The sequence below is a fragment of the Canis lupus genome, chromosome 32 (assembly GCF_048164855.1).
Source record: "Canis lupus baileyi chromosome 32, mCanLup2.hap1, whole genome shotgun sequence".
NCBI lineage: Eukaryota > Metazoa > Chordata > Mammalia > Carnivora > Canidae > Canis > Canis lupus.
The window spans coordinates 6,901,648-6,926,289 of record NC_132869.1 but is presented as its reverse complement, the minus strand read 5'-3'; the positions used below and the strand labels follow the sequence as shown (position 1 = coordinate 6,926,289).

Sequence of the window (24,642 nt, the reverse complement as noted above, 5' to 3'; positions counted from 1 at the left end):
GTTGAAGGCCTAAAGATCCACTAGGAAAACTTTAAAAAATATATTATCCTTCGTGTCATTTTCTAAAACTTGGAGAAACAAACTAATTTATGTGAGTAAAATGGTCTTTTATCAGAAAAACCTCGCAAAACATTTCTACTCATCAAAAAAAAAAAAAAAAAGTCTAAGCTTTTACTCATTAAGGCAAAATCTCAGCACACAGGTACTCCAATAAAAGACAACAAGATCCTTCTGGACATAAACATACCTGCATTCCAATTCCAGATTTGTCTCCCTGTTTGCTAGGTGACTCTTCCAAGCCTCTTGGCATCTCTGACCACAATCTTCTCATCTGTAAAGAGAGGATCACACACTGACAGGCAAATTGTGATGAGCAAAGCTTAGTTCAACATCAAGTGCATAGACATGGTTATCTACATCCCTCCATCCCCTGGATTATTCATTATTCGGAGGGGCACAAAACATCTATATAAACAGACCCTATAGAGATTTCAAGTAGATTTCTCCTAAGACTTTTCTAGTTAGAGATTTTGATTGGTGACCAAAAGAGCTTTTTTTTTTTTTTTTTTTTTTTTTGAATTTCACTTCCACTGGTCCAGTCATTTGTAGATAGGCCAGCAAACAGGAAATTTCCCTTTAAAAAGCTCAATCACAAACCAAACCACCAGTCATGAGTCAAAGAAAATTGCTAAAAGACCCAAGTACCTACATACTGAGGACATACCAAGCACACGTTAATGCCATTATTCTCAGCCATACCTTGGTTTTCCACACATGCTGAACTTGGAATGGCATTTTTAAAATGGAGAGGTCAGGACATACAGTCCCCATGATGATACAGCTTGTGGTATCCTGGGAGAAACTTCAGTCTCATGAGGACTCAAGGTATACAACACACACAGTCACATGAATTGCTGGACATACAAAGAAAAGGGCCTTCAGGTAGAAGACAAAACACATATGAAGTCACCAACACTTAGAAAAGTTTGGCATGAGAGGGACCATGTAACAAGTCTGGTGTACTGGAGCACGGAGAGTAGTTGGAGTAGTGGAAAGAGCATGGAGAAAGAAGAGAAGACAGCATCAGATGGTATTTGTTGGCAATTCTAAGGTGTTTGCCCCTGATTTGGAGGCCAGAGGCTCTGAAATTTTAGCGTGACAAAGTATCATACAGGGAGCTTGTTAAAAATAGAGTCCAGGGGTGCCTGGGTGGCGACTATTCATTCCTGCTTGGGTCATGATTTCCGGGTCATGGGATGGAGCTCCATATGAGGCTCCATGCTCAGTGTAGAGTTTGCTTAAAATTCTCTCTCCCTCTCCTTCTGTGCCACTCCCTCCCACCTGCCTCTCCAAAATAAATTAACAAATCTTTAAAAATACAGAGTCTAGGTCCTGCCACCATCAGTTCTAATTCAGAAATCCTGATGTGGTTCCTGAGCCTCAGCTAACAAGCTCTCCAGGTGATTCTGATGGAAGGAGATACATAAAACTCACTTTGAGAAACATGGCTGCAGGATATGGGGAGTCATGAGGGACTTACCAGAACAGTGATATGATCAGATATACAACATAAGAAGATAATAGTTCCTTGAGAATAAATTGGAAGACTAAGCCTAGAAGGATGTGCATAATCCAATTGGGAAGCTTTCTGACTGAGACAGGAGAGAAATAATGAGACGCTGAACTGAGTACTATTAGATGAAAATATAAGGAAGAAGTATAAAGGAATATAGTGGCTTACTACTTGTAAAAGGAAATACGTTAGCGTGACTTCAAGTTTTCTATTTTGGGTTCTGCTAATGATGATTCGGTTTGTTGAAACAGCTTATATAGGAAGATAAATAATTTGTGGAATATGAGTTAAATTTTGCATATAGCAGGTAAAATGGTTAAAAGTATGGGCTTTGGGGTTAGATAAGATGGATTTAAAGCCTACTTGTGAAAAAAAAAATAAAGCCTACTTGTGCCACTTCTGTGTGATGTGGCAAATTAGTCTACCTCTCAGATGTAAAAGTGGGGGAAAAATTCAGAGATTTTGATAAGTAAATCAGTTAATATAAGAAAAGACCTCAGTACAGTGCCTGAAGGTGATTAATAAATGCCAGTAATATTAGTAACTACTATTATTTTAAATGCCATCGTCATTAGCTAGCCTGAGATATTTCATAGACAGATGGAAATATCATCCAGATGATTATTAAAACTCTGTTACAGGTAAGATCACCCAGAAAGATTTGAAGAGACAAGGACTAATAGAGTTCAGGGGCATATAAATGCTTTAGTTAATAGATGAACTGGATGAAGCTGAGGAGTGGTCACACAGAAAGAAAGTAAAGCCAGAAGATACTGTGTCCTACGCTTCAGATGGTCAGAAAAAGCCAGAAAAATATCCAGTGTATTTGACAAATGGAAACGCACCGGTGACCTTAATTAGAATGGTTTCAATGACTTATAAGGTTGCAGAGTGAATGGAAGCTGGGCAAATAACCAAAATGATTGCATGAAAGGACAAACTATGTGGTAGCAAGAAGAGTCATAAGGTGGAAAAGAGTTGGGTTTTCATTTATTAAAAGAGATGAGCATGAGCAAACTTTCAAGCTTAGAGAAATGAGCCACTGCAGAGGAAGAAAGTCAGAATCGTTGTTGGAGGAGACATTGAGAAGTAATGGAAAGGATGAAATAGACCCCCCCCCAAAAAAAAAAAAAATCCTAAGCGGGTTCTGGCCTTGGACCAAGGAGCGGAAGCTTCCTCCCTCAGCTCTGAAAGGAAAGATAAAAAGACATGGTCAAAGTTTTAGAAACTAGAGGTGCAGAATGTAAAGGTAAACGCATTCCTGTCAGAGAATACAAGTTTTTCTCCAAAGTTAGGGGGAGATCTCTGGTAAAAGGCAAGTGGCTCCACTGAGAGGCAGGTTAGGCACGGGAGGAGAGAAGTAAGAATTTGGAATAAGTAATGAGGGGCAAGGGGGTTGACCAGGGACTGCAGATCCCCCTCGGCCACGCTGAGGCATGATGTTCTGTACACTTACTTGGTTTTTCTCTTCTTCCAAAACTTGGGTGGTTGTAAGATCAGAGAAGATGGATTGCGGGTTTCATTTAAATTTTGCAGAGCAGATGTGGTAGAAACACAAGGAAATAAAAAAGGATGATGTTGGAGAAAATGGAGTTAAGGTAAATAGAGGGAGATTTAATAGGGAAAAAAGTGAAGACAGAGGAAAGCTGATGTCTGAGAGCAACCCGAGGACTCAAAAGAGTGGGGAGCTCAAAACAGCTAAAGAGGAGCAAAGGAATAAGGAAAAGGAAAGACAGAATTGAAGGATTAGAGTATAAATCAGGAGCATATAATTTCAAAAGTGGAGGAGTCTTAGATATTGATAAAATTGTGTGAATGGCCATGGACAGGACTGCCGCGCAAACACTTCATGACTGCAATGCAGAGGTCAGGCACAGTCACCCCTCCGGCTGGAGCAGAGGACTGGCATTCCTCCATCCAGGACCAGGGATCTGGACTGTGGAGAGTTCTGGAGAGGTCTCAGGGGTATGGGGGCGGCTGGCAGAGGGGTGGGAGCATTGGAGCAGAAAGTGTTTCACATCCAGGGCTTAACTGTTTGCTTTTAATGATGCCAATCTTGCAGTCGGCAGATCGAAGCCATGAACTGGTGACTGAAGAGGAGGAAGTTGAAGAAGTTAAGCAAAGGTGCTGATGTGTCTTCCACATGAATGTGGAAAACCTCTAGGATGGTGAATGGAACTGATGTGGAAAAACATCCAGGGGTGGTTCATTCTTCATTGAATGCAGACAAGTGCCCTGGTGATTGGTAGAAAACAAGCAGTAGGAAAAACTGAAAACAGTATAATGTGATGCATGGCAATCCAAAAAAGATAGTAATTTCCAAAGAAATGTAGAAAATCAACCATCTGGACATTTAGGTTGACCTCTATTCCGCTTAGAAATATGGGAATCCGGGAGAGACTATTCAAGGAGTGTTTTTATTTTTGTCTTCAACTTTCACTTTTCCTTTTCTTCCAATGCATAAACCCAACTCCGAGGTTTGCTTTCTGCCTCTCAGCCTGGAATATCTGGTGATTGTTCATGTCGGCTCTCATCTTCCCTAACTTGTAACCCTTGGCCTCTGCCTATATAGGTAGACGTTGCCATTACTTTCATATTTTTTTGACACTCCAAATAGAGCAGATTTATGAGCCTGTTTATTTGACTGTCATCAGGAGACATTTTATTTGCCTTTTGTCTAAAATGGGCCCATTTGAGTAGGAACTGGACTGGGGCTTGGAAGTGATCAGTGGAACCCTAAAATCCCAACCATGTGTAGATCTCTCCCTGGCACCGTCCTCCTTTCTTTGCTTCCTCTCTATCATCCTGACTTTGCTTCTTTTTGTCTTTCCCATTTATTATTTTCTCCCTTGTCCCTTGTTTACATCTGATATCACTCTTAGATATCCTGAAGCCACACAGATGCCCCCTCTCCCTCATCTCGAGACCTAGACTCTCTAAAAAAGAAGAAGCAAAGACAGACTCATAAATAAAACTACTTGACTGGCCCCCAGGCATCCGAATCTATTTGTATCATTGATTTCCCTTTGTGTCTTGTAAACCCACATTTACTCATATACCTCCCAAGTTTTGTCAAGGGCCTCTGATAAACCAAATTGTCTCCCTCAGTTTCCCCACATGGAAAAATATCTATCATTTAACCTATCATTCTCCTGAAACTGGTAACAGATTTAATACTTTAAGCTACTCTGTTAAAAAGGAAATATATTTTTAAAGTCAAAATAAAGCTGGTGTGACTGCAAGATGGGCATCATTAAAAGCATGTTATTTATGTATGTAAGATGTATGCTAAACGTAAGTGGTTGAAATAATTTAAAATGAGTTTTTATGGTAAATTAGAATATATAAACACCTAAACCCCATCTTTGAGTGAAAATTGACCTATTTGGAGAATTTTCTCATTTAACAAATGTCTGTCTACAACATAAAGAGAAAAGGAAATAAATATTTGTATTTAGGCTTATTTAAAGCTAAAAATACATAGATTTTTGATGCACAGAAAAGGACTTGGTAAAATGTGAGCCTTTTTATGTTGAATAAGAGAAAACAATGAATAATTCTTGATATTCACTTAAAATATACTATTAGAAAAAGAGTATCTCAAAAATCTATTTGTCTTTTTTTTCTTCTTCCTCCTCTTTGTAACTCGGGCAGGAAACCTCAACATTTTATTTGATTATTTAAGAGTTCCCTTTGGAGTGGAAGTAGATAGAGCTTGATATCACTATGTATAAATAAATAATTTGAAGGTTTCTATGCCCAGATAGAATTCTAAAATCAGATAAGTGGGTTTCATTTTATCTCTTGTTATTTTAGTGGTGGGAAGCCCAGTTTTTGCCTCCCCTCAATGGTCTCTAGTCCTCCCAAGATTGCTCCCTCGGGCTCTCCTGTGGCCTGAGGGATGTATTTAGGATCTCATCAGCTCTTTTAATCTGATTGCCATTCTGCATTTTCATCTCTGCTCCTCAGCCCTCTCATAAATTGGGAAGAACTGCACCGTCTCCCCTTTCTCTCCACCTCCTAAACCACACTCTACCCACAGCAGCACAGGAGTTGTAAATGCCAGATTATAGATCTGCTTCATTATGAAAATGTGTTTGGTGACACTTTTCTTCTGAGTGTCAACAATGTAAGAGTCAGCAAACAAGCTTATAACTGTGTGCCATTTCATATCATGATGGTTGTTAGTGATGGCTGCATGCTTTATAAAAAGGTAAATGGAATTCATCAGTTCATTTCTTAATTTTTTTTAACAAATATTTGCTTAACACCTAAAATATGCCAGGAATTAGGCAAGGCATTCAGAAAACAGAGATGAATAAACATGTTCCCTGCCTCAAAAACAAAACAAAATAAAACCCTCACAGTCAAGTAAAGAGACAGTCACATAAGTAAATTATTGTAATAAACTAAGACAAAAAATAAAGTATAAAATTTCATTTCAGCACAGAGGATGAATAGCTAACAAGACTGAGAAGCAGCTCGGGGGTAGTCAAATTGGATATCACACAGAACACCACGTTGAACTATCTCCGAAAGAGGAGTATGAGACCAGGGAGGGAGGCCATTTCTGGCAAATGCATGTAGAAAAGAAAAGATAAATAACATAGTTACATACATGTCAATAGTTTGGCATATTTAGAACATAAGATGACAGGTGGCATATTGCTGGAGTTGAACATCATAAACTCCTTTGAGGAAATAATGACATTTGTTTTCAGGACCAGGATTTCCTCAACGTAGTCTGTTCCTGAAATCTCAGGATAAAGCAGGAGAACAGCTAAGGCTCCCAGAATCGTAGAAAACTACACCAGATTCACGATGCCTTCCAGGAGCAGATAATGTGATGATCTAAGCCCAGTTCAAAAGTGGCTTTGACAAATAGGGAAAAGGTAAAGGTGATTTTTTTCTAAGACAAAAGAAAATGTACTTTATCCCTATGTGGCCCTATCACAGTATAGAACAGAATTTGTAGGAATTTAAAGAATTAAATACCTAACAGAGTTCGTCACCAAAAACCATACCACAAACACAATCATTCCTTCAGAGATCCTCTTTTCTTATCACACCTTTATTCTTCTAGAGCATTCCCACTGCGATGATCCTTTGACCTCGCAGAGAACTGCAATCCTTTATCCTTATTGCTTCCTTTCTATCTATCGACCAACCCCCTCAGGAATTCACTTTCCTCCTTCAATAGCCCTTGTTCCAGAGCTCTTCTTTGTGATGACTCTTTTGCAAATACCCTCAATTCCCTGGGCTCTTTCTCCTTTCCTCACAACCAGTTAGCAAACCCCACTGATGAATCCAGCAACGCGTTTTCTCTGGGCCGGTATCCAACAGAGCTAAACACTGCTGGACAAAAATCTTACAGCAGAGAAGCTGTGATCATGATTCTTTACTGGTCACCAGCCGCAAATGCTCATTCAACACTGAGAGACTAGAGCACTCTCCCCCTCACCACCACAGCGACTATTCCACACCTTGTCTATGTCCCTGCTACTGCCCCAGCCTCTTTTGTTCTCAGCACATCACCTGCTTCAAAGTTCCCTGAGAACCTAGAAACTACATTCCACGTTACCGTCTCATCACCAAATCCACATCTGCAGTCCTCCACTCATCTGCCCCCTTATTATGAAGGAAGAGCCAACCTTTCTTTCAGAATTCTATCTGTTCTGTGTCTCAGGTAACTGTCCCCTTTCCTGTTTCTTCCACTTCTCTCTAATGGATCATTTCCATCAACATTCACATACTCTCTAATAACTCTCATGTTCTAAAAGAAAAAAATGAGAATCAAGACAAAATGTCCTTCATGCCACATCCCCAATTAGTGTCTGATTGCTCAGCTTCCCCTCAAACCAAAGTTCAGCCACACTTTCCCCAAGGCAATCTTGCTTACACCGCCATCCCAGCTCCAACAGATCACCACCGATTTCTACCATCAAACCAGTTCGTGTATTACTCAGCCTTTCAGCAGCTTTCAAAATCCTTTCTCACCCCTTCTCTCCTGACATTGTCTCTTTACTTCTGCAATAATATACTCTCCTGGTCATATTTCTAGTCCTTTGGTTCTTCCTTCTTGGACCTAAAACAGAGCCCAAGGTGTAGACTTGTGTGCAAATAGTTGATTTGAAAGGTGATCCAAGGGGGGAGGTATTAGGGACTTGGTAGAGTAAGATAGGCAAGGAAGATAAAGGGATAGAAGTGTGCTATAGGGTCAGCATGGTAGGCAAGACAGGTAAAGATATTAATTCCTCTGAGGCCTCCTAAGAAATATACAGCATGCTTCCCCTTGATTGTCTAAAAGACTTAGCAGCTCCTTCCTTCTTTACCTTAAATTATTATTTAATTTTTGTGGTCCTCAGGACTCAGTTCTGGGCTGTCTTGTCTTACCACTTTATTACCCTTTCTCAATAATCTCAGACATTCTTCTGCTGTATGTAGCACCCAAAATGTTTACAACCCATAGATTTTTATCTACCACATAGACTGCTATTCCAAGTATAGCTTTCTATGTGACTTCTCCCTTTAGAGACTCATCAGGCATCTCATTTTCAGGATTCCCCAAATAATCTCTTCATCTTTTCCCATTCCTGCCTTAAATCTGCTTCTTTAATTTTATCATAGCTTAATAATATTCACTTCCATTCATTCAGTTACACGCAGTAGAAACCTGAGTCATTTGACAACTCCCGTCTTCTCCCTTCCTACGTCCAATCCATCACCAAATCCTACCAATTGTATTACCAATCTTTATCTAAAATTTGTCCACTCTTTATCATCTCATTCCTCATCTAGACAAGTGCAAGAATCTGCTTCCATCTCTGTCCTCCTCCAATCCACGTCACACACAGTAACAGGGATGATCATTCAAAAACAGATAACAAATTGTAGTACTCCTCTGCCTAAAGGATATAATTATCTTTATACTCTCTTGAGGTAGGTAACACTTTATACTGGTTTTCTGGGGACGCGTCCTCTTCTCTGACTGTTGTCCTAGCTTAATTATCAGTGTGGATCCACTTTCATTCTTCAAAGTATCCCATTTTGGATGATAAATTATATGGTCACCCTACTCTTAAACACAAAATTCCCATATGATTTATTCTAGTCTCATCTCCCGTAGTTCTACACTAGCCAACATGAAGACACCAACCATTTTCTGCTTCAGAGTCCTGAAGGCAATGTGCTGTTGCCTCCAAGAACAACGCGTTCCTCTGAACCGCTGGTCTGGCCAACCTCTACTCTTTCACCAAGAGTCAGTCCACTTAAGGCCATCTTCTAAAACAAGTATTTCCATAATATAAACCATTTCTACCAGGTTGCTTACTTTTTTCTGTATCTTCTCCCTTTCATTCTTAGTGTAATTATAAACGTATTTGTATTCCCACTGTATGGTAAGCATAAGGACAAAAACTATCTGCCACTAAGTAATGTATATTCCAGTACAGCTAGGATCCCTTGTGGGTGTTCTTTAATATTGTTGAAAGAATGGAGGACAGGGGAGAGGGAAATACTGGCCAAGGCCTTTTAATACACTCACTTTCTAAACCTGAATAAATACAAATTCTCTCATCACTCTGACCTACCAGAGTGCAATGAAGATGTTGAAAGAAAATGCCAACATTGGAGGTGCGTGTAAAATGTTCTCATACTTTGTGAACATGAACAAAACCCTCTAAACACAATGGAGACAGATTCCACAGAGGCAATAGTTGGTAAAGAGGGGAGCTTTATTAGTTCTCCCAAAACAAGAAATTAGGTAAAAGAATAAAATCATGAAAAATTCCACTTAGAACAGAAAACCATTCATATGAGAATATATCTGGAATTCCCTCATAAGGATCATAAACTGATGCCATTTAAGAGCCCAGAAGACCCATAGAGGTGAGTTAGTTTAGTTCTTTTTTTTTTAAGATTTTATTTATTCATGAGAGACACAGAGAGGCAGACACATAGAGGGAGAATAGGCTTCTCACAGGGAGCCTGATGTGGGATTCGATCCCAGAAGCACTGGATCATGACCTGAGCCAAAGGCAGATGGTCAACCACTGAGCTACCCAGGTGCCCTGAGCTAGTTTTAGGTTCTATCATCTCATAGGGAAGGGAGTTGAGACCCAGGCAGCAGAGGTGAACAAGTCCACAGGAATAAATGGTCTCCCATATTTCTATATAATGAGATAGGTCGAGGGCAAAAATACTTGCTAGTTTACTAGTGACTAATACAAAATCTAGTTAATGTACTCCTTTAGAAATGAAAATAAATACACTTGTCCTATAAGAAGATAGCCTTTAGATAATCTTGTACATCAAAAGCTGTCTTCTCCACCCCATCAGTCTTCTATCATGAAGAGATTAAGATGTTGTTGTTTAAAAAAAAATACACGTTCATATTTATAGAACCTGATTGCAAATGTGAATTACTAAATTACATTTCAGGGCATTCTTTTTAATTAAATAAAGTATCAACTATTGTCATTTAGCTAATTAATTATTTTGTCTTATATAAGTAAAATGTGTTCTTAGGTTTCTCCTCTTTGATGGGCTTTATTTTTCACTCTATGAAGAGACTATCTCTATTTATGTCAATGACTCTGACAGTGAACTCATAAATCCCTTACTAAGTTTTAAGCCTTCAAAAACTGCCATATATTTTACAGAGGAGTACTCGCTTTAAAGAATCTGGTTCTAGCATCAAATACTGAACACTTTCTTTACCATGTGAAAATCATGCATCCTTTTACAAAAAGCTCACACCATTTGTTTTTCAAAACAAACCAAAAAAGTCACCCATCCATCTCCCCACCCTGACCAGAAAGGTCATACCTATTGTAAGAAGTGTGCCTTCCAAGGATGACCTGTATCATTGCCTCGCGGCTGTTGGAGAGGCTACAATGACAGGATTAACACAAGGATGTGTAACACTCCTCCATGCCAACATAAATATCCCATTGTAACTTCTGAGAATGAGGGGCCAAACATTTTCCTTACAGACATTCTATGCCATCAGAAATTCCTCCCTAAGTTCTTCTGACCAAGTCCAGATTCATTGGCTCAGAGATCTTACATGCATAATGTTATTTGACCATTGAATGTAAATATGGTCTGCTAACTCCCAGTTTTCATAAATCTGAAAATTATTTTACATGTTTAAATGTGAATATTAAAGAATGCAAGCATTTTTAGTGTACATTAAAAGAGCATAATTTCTCTTCAGTAAAAATACAAAGAGCCTCCATAGTGCAGCAAGTGAACGGAATGGAGAGATAGATATGGAAAAAATTATTTACTCATCAAGACTCTCCAGTATATGACATTTTTCCAAGCTGGAAAGCTCAACATTCAGAATATTCTCCACCCAGAAATGTAAGCCAGTATTTAGCTGCTATGTGAACAATGACTTTGAAGGCTGTGAAGAACCCCAAGTGAGGTTTTCATTACAAAGACCTTATTTTAGATATGTCAGGTCTAACTTGGAAGAGGTAATTACTTCTATAGAAGTTCAGGGCTTGACTTTTTTTCTTAGATATCACGGCTTCCCTTTTGGGGGAGCAGGGAAAGTAACTAAGGATGCCCTGGAAGTGATTAACTTAAAAAGAAACAGCCAAGAGTATTTGATCCTCCTTTGATGAAGTGTGAACACTGGGCCTCTTTCCCCCAAAGTGGAACTGGCCTAAGCTAGGTCTGAGGGAAGGAAAGAGTGTGAGTAGAGGGAACGGGAAGGAATGCATTTGTTACTGTTTCTTTATCTCAGAGAAGCTATTTCAAGTGATCACTGGTGGGAACTGCTGATAGTCAATCTCGTATTTTCACTCCACGTTTGACATCAACGTTGTCAATAGGACATAATCGTCTCTGTCAAAAGCATCATTCATTTCCAAACTGCAGAGTTATTTACAGTCATGTCTTCACTCAATGTAACACTACCACTCAACACTCAGCTGTCCCTTCTCTGTTTTAAGTAAACGTTTGGGCAGACTTTTAAAGAAGCTCTATTTTAGGTTAGGCTAACAACCTGAAAATGAACCCAAAGGAAAAAAACCTCTTCTCTTGTCCAAATACCATTTGGACAAATGGATAAAGTTTTTCACAAAAACTGGCATTTCAAAATGAGTTCTGTTTGGTAAGAGACGTGGTGCTGAAAAGTGACATTTATAATGACAGCAATATGGATCCCCAATAAAGAAGACGGGGTTGCATTTTGCTCTAATTATAGCTGTTTTAGATGTGTGCGTGCATTTTTTAAGAATTTGGAATCAATTATAATAATGTAGTTTTCAGTTAAGCACCTACTCTAAATCTCTGTTTACAAAAACATGGCTGATATGAGGCTTTGGATACAACTAAACAGCAAATATTATGAGGAAAACTCAGTCTTATGCTTCTAAGCACCCAACCGAATAGCTATTTACTTCATGGCTTCTATGCACCCAGCATGGCACTAGAAGCTGTCTTGCACAAGAAAGAACAATGGCAATGTGAAGGAAACTAGGACTACTGAGAATCGGGCAGTTTTTTTCAAAAGTAAATTTACTCGTCTCTTCCTTCTTTTGTTTCAGAGGCCAAATTTTGAAACTCTTGGTATAACAAGAAGTCCCTCTTTCCAAGAGGTAACTACTATGTCTTTTTATTAGCAGAAGACACAGTAATAGTTAAAAAGAAGTGGATGGAATTTTGAAAAGTGGAAGCAGGTTATTTGACAGAATTTCGATGGTCTAATGACTTTCAAAGCTATTTATCCTCAGTGCTTTTCCCAAGAAAAACATAAATATCACTATCAACTGATGGGGCTCCTTCCTCTTAATATAAAATATGTCAAGTATATACACTTGTATATACTTGAAGTATTTTATACTTAAAAATAAATCAAGCATTCTAAATACATTTTTTTTTAAGAGAGACGGTTTAGAAGTGAGCAGGGGGAGCGGGAAGGGAGTAAGGGAGAGAGGGAAAGGGAGAGAACCTTAAGCAGACTCCAAGCCCAGTGCAGAGTCAGACTCAGGGCTTGATCCCACAGTCCTGAGACCATGACCTGAGTGAAAATCAAGACTTGGATGTTTAACAGACGGAGCCACCCCAGGTCTCCCTAAATACATTCTCGTCATCTGAACAAAATGAAACTTGGTTTATTTTGAAACCAGTATATTTTAAAATAATAGTACCTACTACTTACTGTGAGCCTACTGTGTGCCAGACCCTTTGTATAAATGATCTTATTTAGGACTCCCTCCAGACCATACATTTGTTACCATAACTCCCATTTTACAGATTGGGCAAGTACAATGGATAGAGGTCCAGGGATTTTCTTAAGGTTCTATATTACTATTAATGGTGGTGTAGCTAACATTACCATCAACATAAACACTATGACTTCTTCCTGGATTTGCTCATTTAGTTCTCATGATAATTTTGCGGTAGGGGCTATTGATACCTTCTTTTAATAGATGAAAAAAAAACAATATAATTTTAGGCTTTCAACAATTTGTGTTATAAAAGACCTTACTTACCTGTAGTTTATGATTAGGCTGGGATTTGAATATAGGTTTCTGTACTGAAAAGCCAGTGCTTTTCTCATCTAGCCATATCCACTTCTCCAAGACCCAAACTGGAATTTGAAACCATAGGTTTTGTTTTCAGTAAATACACAGATTCCACTTTACCTCACTCTCCTAACAGAAGCTTAAGAACATCAAAGTGGTTGCTTCTCATCCTTATTTCCCTCTCTTGTGATTCGCTCTTATCTCCCTCTTCTTTGCCTCATGCTTAGGCAAGCCTAACTGGGATTCCTGGACTCTCCATTTCATGAGAATCCTTCCTTTTACTTTGATTATCAGATGGCTTCTGGGGCTAATGCTGATATTTGTTTTTCACTGAACTGTCTTTCGCTATATTTCCCCAGCTTTTCCTACAGCACCTCTAATACCAGAAGACCAGACTCCTAAGAATGTGGACTATGCTTCATGCTGACTACTATACTGTAATTTTATCCAGTTCATTTTGTATCTTGGCTTATTGGTTGGTGTCAAAGGACATTATTTCTAGATATTCTCCATATCTGGTTACTTTTAAGAACCTTGACCTCAAAAATCTCTTTCATTGCTACAGTGGGTTGCACTGACTATGTAGCCCCATCTTCTTTCCTCTCAACCTCTTGTCTTTTCCCTCCCATTTTCATGTGAGTTGTTTTTTCTGTATTTCATTTTCTTTTCTATTCCCACATGTGCATCACTCCTACCACAGTCTGTTATGCTCAATCCCCACCCATCCTCATTCTGCTTTTCATGAACCCTACATCCACCATCTTCTTGCTCCCTCAGAATGAAAATATTTTGAGTCCCACTTTTTTTTTGTTACATACTCACAGTTAAGACAACCAGAAACAATATCTCTAGCTACAGAGCAACTCATACATAATGATAGATATGAGTTGTTTTTAATAAACACATCTTTTATCATGATTATTACTGTCTTCATGCTTGTCTATAATTATATGTGTTATGCTCTGGTTCACCTTCCTACTTCTTATGTTCTTGATTAGCATTAGAAAAATAAAAATTTAAGTTAATAATCATTAGTTATTGAATTGTCACCTCCTTACTCTACTTATTGACAATAATTTGGAAATAGCAAACATCTCGTCTGATTATTAGGCCATCCATTTACTATGACCTGGGGCCACTTCAAAATGATTAATGACGTGTGAGTTTGCTGCAATATTAAAAAGATCAACCTGAACCTTAACTCAAAGCATAACAACATCTTTAGAGTCTTAGGACAATTTTGCTCATTTTTTATTTCTAGATGCCTATAATCAAGTAAATATTACTTAATTTTGAAAAAAATAGGCTTATATAATGTATATAAAATTCAGTATCTACAGTTACTGTGAAGATCTGTACATCTTTTGAAATTTGTTAGCAAGTGATGAGCAGCCTGGGATACATACATGCGCACGCGCGCACACACACACACACACACACATTTATATAATTACAAAGAAATTGAAAGAATTACTTTTGGGGACATTTTAGTTCTAGGTATTACAATTCTATGGGATATTTCAGAATCCTTCTTGAGTCATCTCTTTCATTTGAACAGTAATTTACAGTCTGCAATGCATTTTTTAAAGATTTTATTTATTTGTTCATGAGAGACACACAGAGAGAGGCAGAGACAAAGACAAAGGAAGAAGCAGGATCCCTGTGGGGAGCCCGATGTGGGCCTCGATCCCAGGACCCTGGGGTCAGGACCTGAGCCAAAGGCAGATGCTCAACCACTGAGCCACCCGGGCGTCCCTGCAATGCATTTTTTAAAAAACTTAACTATATCGGGGATCCCTGGGTGGCTCAGCGGTTTGGCGCCTGCCTTTGGCCCAGGGCGCGATCCTGGAGACCCGGGATTGAGTCCCACGTCGGGCTCCCGGCATGGAGCCTGCTTCTCCCTCTGCCTGTGTCTCTGCCTCTCTCTCTCTCTCTCTCTCTCTCATGAATAAGTAAATAAAATGTTTAAAAAATTGTTAAAAAAAAACTTACTATATCTCACTTATTTCCTGCAAGGTAGCTAGGGATAATAATGATAGAAGAGGACTGATGTTACCAGATATTAAATGGCTTTCCAAGTTCATGTGCTAATTTGGGGCTTAAACCCAAGTCTTCTGATTCCTACCTCATGGCTCTTTCTACTGTACCACCGTGCTTACCTGAATATTAGATCAGATATATACTTCCAAAACTGAAAATTAAGCTTTAATTCTTCAAATATAAAAAAGGTTTAAAAATTTATTCCATTATAATCTATTTGATCTGGTATGATGAAGGAAAGGAACATTGTGATTAATTTTACTTTCTGGTTTCCAATTTCCAAAAATTCAAGCCTGGAAAAGATACATTTGACATCATCAGAAAATTTAAACTTTAATCCAAAGGACACTTCAAAATATTACAGTACTTTAAGGTTATAATTTGTTCCCATTAATTTCTACTGTTTTATAGAGATAGTGTCAGCTAAGAGATTTCCAACTAGAACAGCAAACCAAAGCACATTTTTTTTCTATATGGCATTACTCTCTAGCTGTGTCAATAAAAATACACCACAAAGTAATAAGGTTTTTCTCCCCTCAGAGCAGAAACATTTTAAATGCTTGCACATTTTGACACAAAAGCTTTCAATTATGTGAGAGTACTTTAATTTTTCTAAGTAAGAGCTTCTTCCTCATTAAAATAATGGTTGCAAATATTTTGAAAATATACTTTACTATGCTTTCAGATGAAATATTTATTTTAGATATATGCAGTAATCACCACTTCCACTTTGAACACCAGGATCATAAATACATGACACTTTTTTTTTTTTTTTTTTTTTTTTTACAAATCATCAAAGGTATTGAGTGAAGATGAGAAAGAAGAGGAAGATGGAAGCTAAAGTGAGTCATAAAATAGAGGAGTCAAGGTAAACCCAATAAGGTGTGTCTTGTGTGTATTAGTTTCCAACTGATGCTTACTGAGTTACCACAGACTTAGTGACCTAAAACAGCACAAATTTATTATCTTACAGTACAGGTGTTCAAAAGTTTGAAACGGGTCTTATAGGGGCTAAAATCAAGGTGTGAGAAGAGCAGTGTTCCTGTGGAGCTCCAGTGGAGAAACCATCTCTTGACTTGTGTGGCTTCAAGAAACTGACTGCATTCCTTGGTTTGTGGCCACATCACTCCAACCTCTGTCTCGATGGTTATATATACCTCCTCTGACTCTAACTCCCTCACCTCCCATTTATAAGGGCCCTTGTGATTAGAACGAACCCATGCTGATAATCCAGAATAGTCTCCCCATGGCAAGGGCTTTAACTTAATCACCCCCATGAAGTCCCCTTTGCCATGTAGATTTGGGGTATTAGGACACAGACATCTTGGGAGGCCTTTCTGCCCACACAGTGTATATAAAACATTACAACTTTTAAGTCAACATAGATATAGTGACATATTTGAAAAGAAACACTCTTGGGTAAAATTGATTTCTTTAAGCAGATATTGGGATCTGTGTAGGAAAAGTATGACATGCTAATGCTATATGTCCATTGTTTGTAAAATGCACTTCATATTTGATAAGTAAAACTAATACCTGAAAGCAGTCTTCCAAAGTGGAAGCATGTGCTTCTCCTTATAGTACTACTCTAGCACGTATGATTTCTAAATTGTGAAAAAGTATTTTGAGCCATGTGTGTACTGTGGAATGTGTCAATAAAATAAAGATTCTGATTAAAATTGGCATTTATGAGTCTCTTGCTAACAGCTACTACAAGATCAGCTGTGACCTCATTAGCAACACACGTGGTGAGGAAGGCAAGAGTGTGACTGTTAAACTGGTTTCCGATCTAATGGTGTCCCAGTGAATAAGGAGTTAAGAAAATATTGTGCCACCAAAATAAATTGAGGTAAGGCAACTGTGGTTTTTGCCTCTTATTCAAGCACTATCTCATCCTGTTTTTATTTTTTTTTAAGATCTTATTTATTTATTCATGAAAGACACAATGAGAGAGGCAGAGAGAGACACAGGCAGAGGGAGAAGCAGTCTCCCTGCAGGAACCTGCCGGATGCAGAACTCAATCCCAGGACCCTGGGATCACTACCTGAGCCAAAGGCAGACACTCAACCAACTGAGTCATCCTGGTGCCCCATCATCCTATGTGTTTAGAGTTATTATTGATAACACCTAGAAATTTGGCAACTTACAATGACTTTTTTAAAGACTTTGAGTCAAATAACTTCACTATTTAAAGACTTGAGGCAAAAATAAGATTACCATCATGATCACCATCATCATTTTATTATTTCACCCTAATTCTTAACCATGACTCTCTAGGAACTGCCCCATTTGTCTTTTTTGATAATTCTATTCTTGAATATTTTAAATGTTGTCTTATCTCTATGTGTATGTCCCTTTTTTCTATTAATTGCACAGTACCTGACACACAATAAGCAGTGAATAATACCATATGGCAATTAGAAGAGCTAAGGCTTTCTAAAATTCCTGACACAGTGCCTGACACTGATGTGCATTGAATAAATAGCAGTTAATGAAGATTTACAGATGTCGAAGACTGCCCTTGCATTGCTTCTGTGAGCCCTTAGATAAACATGATTGCAGAGTCAAAGGTATACTTTTCCACAAGATGCAGTTAAAAGCTTCCACAGAACTTTCATTGCATGAAGGCCACAGTCTTGGGCCTATAAGAAAGAGAAAAGCATGAGGAATCCTAGGGCTAGATGCAACTGGCTTCATACAGTGCTTTGGGATCTAGCAACGTACAGAGTGTCGTGGCCTTGCCATTAAACTCTGGAGACATAGATTTCATTGTTTCTGAATTGTGTAATAGCGCAGTGCCTGCCAACTGTTATCTGCTCTCTCCCAGTGTTGTACAATCCTATCTTCCTGCACAAATGCCAACTATCTGGCAGCCTAATTGTGATCATATAGATTTGACTTGAGGTGTGCTTCCAGGTTTACCAGAGAGTTTCCCTGGTGAAAAATAATTTATACTCCCTAGTAAGTTAAACTCGTGTGGGCTAAAGGCCAAGTGTTCCAAGAAATGCCGCCCAAGACCTGGTCTTCCTATTGCTTTCTCTGGATTAAAGTACGTGTATATATGTGTGTGCATATATATAAACATATATATGTATGAATTTTTACACACACACATACACATAATAATTTTCAGCCTTGTCCAAATATATGCAGCACTTAGGATAGCTAAGCCAAAACCATGTTAAAAGAAAATAAACAGGGACACCTGGGTGGCTCAGTCAGTTAAGCATCTGCCTTTGGCTCAGGTCATGATCCTGGGGTCCTGAAACCAAGCCCCAAGTCATGATCCCAGGATCCCGGGCTCAGCACAACATCCAGCTCCCTGCTTGTTCCTCTCCCTCTGCCCCCCACTGGTGCTTGCTCTTTCGTGCTCTCTCTCTCTCTCTCTCTAGTGCTCTCATAAATAAATAAATAAATAAATAAATAAATAAATAAATAAATACAATCTTTAAAAAGAAAGAAGGAATGTCAGTGCATGTCAAAATTTCTCTTGTGATTAATGAAAAATTCATTTAAAAATTTTAAAAGGATCACCTTTGTCTTCTTATGCCAAGTTCTCAATATCATACTCATTTTACTTATTTAGATTGATTATAACCTCCAAATATTTTGACTAGCCAACTTGAAGAGTTGCACTGCTCTTGAAGTGTGTATAAACTATTTTAATAAAGATTTCACCTGTGGACAACACCGTCTACTCTCATCCTCTGTAAACTCATAATTAAAGCAAAAAGTATCATTAAAGTATCATTTAGATACTAGCCTAAAAAGAGAAGAACCACCAAATGGCCCCAAACATAAGTAATATGAAAATATAAAATCATGAAAAAAAATTTTTTTTCACAGCTGCCAAGAGGAATTGAGAAGCGACGTTCCGCTAATGGTCTTATTATGTCAGAAAGCTTCCTGCGTGTACTTAGATCTAAAATAACCCTGGTCTCTAATTCCTCCAAAACGTCTTTCACCCAGCCATTCTCCACTCAGACATGTGGAAATCACTGTGGAGCAAGCAGTTTAAGAACAGCTTTCAACTACAGAGTCCATGCTTTGTTATTTGTCTTGATGGCTAGGAAGGAAAGAAAATTCTCCAGCACCTTTGGCGACTTTATGGGTACTCTTGCTTTGACTGAGTATTTCTAGTCTCCATAAAACTAGAACACTGAGGATGACATAGTGAAGGAGTCAGTTTATTCCAAATGCTGGAGTGCTTACTCTACCTTACATTTTACGAGTTTACAATTTTGGAGTCATTTGAACTACTCGTTGGCTCAGTGGTGCAATATTTTTTTAAAGTTATTTCTGACCGTAATAGACACTTTTAGACCTGCAGTGATGAGTAAGCCCCAGAGGCAAAATACAATAAAGATTTAAGGGGCTGCTCAGTTGCAGCACTGTAGCTTCTTTGTGGAGAAGAGGAACAGGAGCGGAAGGGCTGGTCTGCTGTGTGATTATTTCTGACAATGCTGTAGTTTGTTTAATTTTCAATTTTATGCCAGCACTTTGGGACATGGAAAGTATGATCTGAGGAAAGAAAAGCTTTCATCTAAGACCCGAGAAGGGTTTTTTGGTGGTTGTTTCCACGCTATTGTTGTTCTTTTTAGATTTGGTGAACAAAGTGTGTTTGAAGCAGATAAAATATCCAGAAACAGAACTCGAACTACCTCCATTATGCCCACACCAGCCCCTTGTGATGGGCTTCTATGCATGTGGAAAAGATTCATACACTGCACTCTATATTTCAATTATCTTCTCTGAATAAAGAAACCCCAGCTTATTCTCATATTCCATTGTTTATTCTATATGATAAAGGAAATGTAATCTATTTCTTATCATAAAACTCTGGGTTTACTGCAATATTATCAGAGATATGTTTGCTGTCTTTGAAGACATCCATCACAGAAGTGTTTGTGTTATCCTTGTTGGTATTTCACTTTACTAGATATATAAACTGGATTATAAACAATTCAGTTTAGCTTTCATTTGAGAACCATAGAATTTTAGTGGGTCCCAGGCTCAGCCAAATATTCTTTTATGGATATGTTTAGCAGATCTCTTTCCTAGCGAAGGCAATTAATGTGAATTTTCTTATACCCTTCCCTCAAGAGTAATAACGTTCAAAATAAAAAGGAAAGCAGGAAGGAAAGATGGAAAGAAGGAAGGAAGGAAAGAAATGTATTTTTATATTTCATATATAAACATATACTATTGATAATATATACATCGGTATACATATATGCACACATACCCATCAGGCAGTGTATTTATTTTTTCATAAATATATATATATATATATATATATATATATATATATATACACATACACACACACACACACGTGTGTGTGTGTGTGTGTGTGTAAATGCCATTTTATCACATTTATTGACAGTCTTGTGAACTGTGGTGACCTGACAGTGGCTGCCTGCATCAGACTAGAAGAATTTGCTGGCATGACAAAATTCTGGCAACTGCAGAAGCAGAGGTGAGGAGGGAATCTGTTCCACAATCGCACAGAACCTTCTGCCCATCGCACTCTCCTCTCTCACTCTTCAACCTTTCTTTGTCCTGTAGCTTCCCAGGTCTGTCAGCCTGGAGAAATAAAGTCTGGCCTACATGTCTTAGAAAAAGAATGTATTTTCTTCTTGATATGTTGGTGTCCTACTAGTCTAAGGATTTATACCTTTTTTTTTTTTCCTTATAATCAAGTTTCTGGAAAGACTGGTCTTACTTGGTGTCTCTAATTTCTCACTTCCTTTTCATTCTTAACTCTCAGTAATCTGATTTCTGATTCCATCAACTTTTAAAACTAGTTAATTTTCAAACTAGTCTTCTAGTGTCACATGTATACTGATGAGTCCCAAAGGACTTCATGCAGATCAATCCACAAGTCCATGATCAGTCCTCATCTCACTTGACCCATTGGCAGCATTTGATGAAGTATCACTTCCTCTTTCGATGGACTATTACTTCAGGCTGCTTTGGGGATGCTATACTCTCCTGGGTTTCCTCCTGCCTCAGCAGTGGTTTCTTCTCAGTTTCCTTGCCAGGTTGCTTCTCACCTTCCAGACCTCTCAACTGTCAAGTGCCCCAGGACTCACTCAGTCAACTTTGTTTCTTTTATATCTACATTACCTTTGGTGATCTCATCCTGTAACAAGGCTTTAAATATCATCTGAACATGGCGGCTGTAAATTTAGATTTTTAGTCTGGCCCTCTTATCTGAGCTCCAGACTCATACACCAACTATTAAACATCTCCATTCAAGTGTCTAATGCTCATCTCAATCTAACATCCCAAACCAGGTCCTTACCTTCTTCACTCCCCCCACACCATCTTAGGTAATGGCAACTCTCTGTTTCCATTTGCTCATGCCAGAACCTCAGAGTCAACCTAACCTCTTCTACTGCCCTCACTCCACAGCTAATCCATTAGCATACACTATCGGTCCTTTTTCAAAATACATCCCGAGTCTAACCACTTATTTCCTCTTCCCCCTCTACTGTCCTTTCCAACCACTATCATCTCTCTCCAGGATTATCCCAATGGCCTCCCAGTTGATTTTTTTCTACTTCCAGCGCTTGTTTCATTCAATCTATTTTAAACACAACAGGTAGAGTGATCTTGTTAGCATGAGAGTCCAATCATTTCCTGGTCCTGTTCAAAATTCTATAATAGATTTTCATCTCAAAGTAAAAGCCAAATCGCCATGGCTTACAATTTCTATACAGTCTGGTCTGCTCTTCACCACTTCCTACTAATCTCTTCCTGACTCTGCTCTAGCCTCGCTGCTCTCACTTTGTCTTAAACCTGCACACAAGTTTCAGGGTTGGGGCCTTTGCACTCACTACTCCCTCCTCCTGTTAATATTCTTCCCTTGACATCCACATAACTCACGACTCTGCCTCCTTTATACAAATGAAGGCCTCATCTCACTGAGGCCTTTTCTGGCCAACTATTCAAAATTGCAATGTCATCACCCCTATTACCTATTAAAATATATCTTTAATGTCATTTTAATATATTCAATAGTTATCTGTTTCCCCATTTCACCCTATTCCTACTAGAATATAAATTACATGAGGGCAGGGATTTGGAGTTGTGTGACCTATTTCTATTGCTGTAACCTCTAGAGCAATTATTTGCCTGATATACAAATGGATAAACAAAAACAAGAATGAAATCTGTATTTCTCAGATATATAACTTCAACTAGATATTTGGTATCCAAACATACGGCCCACTGCTGCCTCAAACATAAATCCATAACTACACTCATCATTTCACCCATGAGCTCAAATCTGTTACAACAATGACCAATTAAGAAAATACACCAAGCCCTCAATATTTTTTAAGAGATCAAATTTTAAAGAGATCAAAATACACTCAATATTTGTTTTTTGCTTCCTTCATTCTCTACTCTGCTTTTTCTCCTACTTCCCTAAGTACCTGTTCGTAGTCTTCTGCTGGTTGGTACTTGTCTTCTGAACACCTGCTAAAAGATGGTATTTCTACTCACCCTTGAAAATTCTTTTTTTTTTTTTCACCCTTGAAAATTCTATTTAGACTTCTTCTCAAAAAATATTTTCCTGCAAATTCCCCTCTTACCTTACTACCTCCCTCCCCATATCTGCACACACAACTGAGCACCCTGGGTAAGCCCTAACGTATTTACCATTTTGTATCAAGAGTATCTTCTCAGCACTCAGATTCCCCTACAGATTACAAAGTGTGCAAGGGTTATAACCACGTCTTTGTTATCTCTATCATCTTTGGAATCCAAGGCCTTAGCAGAGGACCACATCCATGTTAGGTGCTCAATAAATGATTGTTGAATGACGAATGAGTGAATGGATGAAGGAATAAATGAATAAGGTAAGATTCCAAAGCATATTAGAAGCAATGGGTTAATGCTTTCTTGCATACTCTGATGGATTCGTGTGCTTTTATTGGAGCATTTAGTAATACAGCTTACAGATGAAAGTCAAAGATTCATGATCATGTAAAACATGTCTTTACTACCTAAGCTAGCTGGAAAGCAAATAGACTAAGTTAGTCTGACTTGAAGTTATCCAGTGAGATTCTGATGTCTGTTCCTGCAATTTTCTGGATAAAGTGGCCTCGTGGCTTTCACAGCAAATTTATAGTGAATGTAGAAATATAATGCAGGCCAAGTCAGAGTCCTTTGTGTTTCTGCATTAAATGGAATGTAAGGTGGTCTTGAATCCTGGCCAATGCCAGAGAATTATTTGCCTTTTTTCCCCCATTTGCTTTTTTCCCCTCTATATGTCACATGAAAAAGTTTGGTATTTAATCAAATTACCTTCATTAGCTGTATTTTCATTTAAATGATACAGAGATGAAAAAAGATAATAGTTCCAGAAACATTCTGCTCTTCCATAATCCATGTTGCCACCTGTGGAAATCATACAGAAAACTATTAATAATTGAATCTGATGCTGTGGCAGTAAAATTCACAGTATGCTCTTATTAGGTCTGTTATTCATGTTGCTTCCAAGCACTGTATTCCATTATTGGTGAATATTATTTGTGAATATGATCACTAACTTTCATAATGTACAGCACCCATATATGTATGGTTCTAAAGAATAATATAAAAATATAGATGCTATAATTCAAGTGTAAAAAGAAAAGTTAATTGGAATTCCATTATTAAAAAAGAGGATAAAAAAGAGAAATCTTTCCCATTATTTTATATAAATAGCATGCCCATACGAGTTAGGGAATAGTTACATTTATTGATCAGGCTTATCATTATACTGTTTTAAATGTGATTATGCATTTCCTCCTCCATAGTACAAGATGCATAGATTTTGCTTTGACTTCGTTCTTTGGGTTTGGAGTTTTGTTTGCGCTGAATTGGCTTTAAGAAAAACTCTTTTAAGGAAAAAGACCACATAAACTAAAGAATCTTAATGTGATGTCACCTATAGTGCTTTGAAATATTGAGATTAATTTGCCCTAAGAATCTGAAGACAACCATTAACTTTCATCTGTATCATGTGAAAGATGAGTTGTGTGAAAAATAAACTATAATGTGCCATTTATAGCATGATGAGAATTATTCCCAAAGATAATTTTTCTAATTTTTGAGTGGCATCAGCTGCCTAGGCAAGGCCAAGGGCATTAATTATAGAGAAGATGCTAGGGAGGAATACTTATGTACCTTTCATTGTTATAGAACCTCATTTGGGAGTTAATATCAGTGCTGTCTCCAATACCATTCATCTGACACTTGGTAAATGAGTTGTCAGTAAAGGTGAAAATATATTAATAGTGCAGATCACTTGAAATGGGTGCTCTTATGTGTTTTACCAGAAAATTCTCCCTTCGGTTAACTCAATATCTTTTCTGACACATTTTCGTTGCACTAAAGTATCTTTTATAGTGTGTCAGAGTTATGAATACTGATAGACCTTCTCCTAAAGTGCCCCTCAAGTTCACTGCCATTTGCTCATTAGGTTTGCTTTTTATT

At 38.1% G+C, this 24,642-nt stretch overlaps 1 long non-coding RNA gene across 1 annotated transcript; it reads right to left on the bottom strand.

Moving 5' to 3' along the window:
• Positions 1-246: 246 nt before the first annotated feature.
• Positions 247-23,565, bottom strand: LOC140622703 (uncharacterized). Its single transcript, XR_012022394.1, has 4 exons — positions 23,470-23,565; positions 15,273-15,446; positions 13,081-13,178; positions 247-331 (listed from the first exon to the last, which is right to left on the bottom strand). It is a non-coding gene; the product is annotated as an uncharacterized lncRNA (long non-coding RNA).
• Between the last annotated feature and the right edge of the window lie 1,077 nt (positions 23,566-24,642).